Below are 1,692 nucleotides of genomic sequence, written 5' to 3' on the forward strand. Positions count from 1 at the left end.
TGGCGTCACACTAGTCACGTGACCTCGATGACGCAACAATACTTGTATGCAAAATATAAAATGTTTTAAAACCTATAAAACATGGTGTTTCTTCTAACTTAAACTCGATTTTGGAGCAAAACTTCAGTAATAAAAGTCCAGTGATACAGCTTTTGAGTGACTTGTTTATTTGTATTTTTTATTTAACTTTATTGGAACGTTTCGACCACTAGTGTGACTATCAGCAGGTAACTGTCGTCGATTGTGTGAAATACTGTGAGAGCATTTTGTTTAGAAAATAATATAGGGTGACTCCTGTGTTTTCATTTAAATTAAGTTTTAGTTCACGAATAGCCCTCCAGTAGCACAGCAGTATGTCTGCGGGATTACAACGCTAGAAACCGGGTTTCGATACCCGTGGTGGGCAGAGCACAGATAGCCCACTGTGTAGCTTTGTGCATAAATTCAATTCAAACAAACAAGTTCACGAATAATTAATGTTTATTTTATTTTTCTTCTATTAATGTTGTTCTCATTGCATAATATTTTAAAGTTGTTAATGTTAGTTGGATGGTGATTCGTTGTGGAGGTTTGTTGTGTTCTTTGATCCTAATGTTTATGTTGCGTCCTGTTTCGTCTATATAAGTGCTATCGCATTAATACTTGTAGGTACTTCCATTGTTGAACTTGTCAGAATAAATCTTCCTCAGATGATCTTTGATTTTAGTGCTCGGTTTTTGGATAAAATGAACTTTGAATGGGCAGCCCTCTGTCACCTGGATTAAGTGAATTGTTTATCAACAAAATAGAAAGTCAGGCCATTAACACAGCTCTACACCCTCCCAAACACTGATTTAGATACGTCGATGTATTTTGTGGATTTGAAGATAAAAACCATAAACAGTCATTTCTACAATACGTAAACAACATTCACTCTAACATCAAATTCACTAATGAAGAAGAGAATGGATACTAGGTTTTAAATGACATGAACATAACAATATAGAGAAACTCCAACAGTTTTAACAAGAAAATCTCCCACAAATCTGGTAATGATAACAACCATATAAAGTGGGACTCAGTCCACTCAACTCAACAAAAAATTGGACATTATCATACGTTTACAGCACAGCATTCAACACACGCAGCAGCAATACTCTACGGCATGAACTAGAGTCAATATCTGACACATTTACTGACACATTGTCACTAGAACCTTAGCCAAATATATAAACAAATTCAATAACAGGAAAAAGAAAGGGAAAACAGCATAAACTCCATAAAGGAAACAAAATGCGCAAACTCGAACACACTAATGGGTGTCTTACCATATCATGGCTATGTAACCAAAAGCATTATTAACATTTGGATTGGAAACAAGCATAAACTAAAACACAAATTGAACAACAAAGCTACTTTTATTCAAAAACCGTGCAGTAAAATCAAAGATCATGTAAGGAAGGTTTATTCTGACAACTTCAACAGTGGAAGTACCTACAAGTATCAATGCGATAGCACTTATATAGTCGAAAGAGGACGCAACATAAACATTAGGATCAAAGAACACAACAATCTTCCATCACACATTTACGAACATAGCACAACGAATCAACATCCAATTAACATTAGCAACTTTAAAATATTATGCAATGAAAACAACAGTAATAGAAGAAAAATAAAATAAACATTAATTATTCGTGAACTTGTCTGTTT

This window comes from Limulus polyphemus, unplaced genomic scaffold (assembly GCF_000517525.1).
Source record: "Limulus polyphemus unplaced genomic scaffold, Limulus_polyphemus-2.1.2 Scaffold5839, whole genome shotgun sequence".
In the NCBI taxonomy this organism is placed as follows: Eukaryota; Metazoa; Arthropoda; class Merostomata; order Xiphosura; family Limulidae; genus Limulus; species Limulus polyphemus.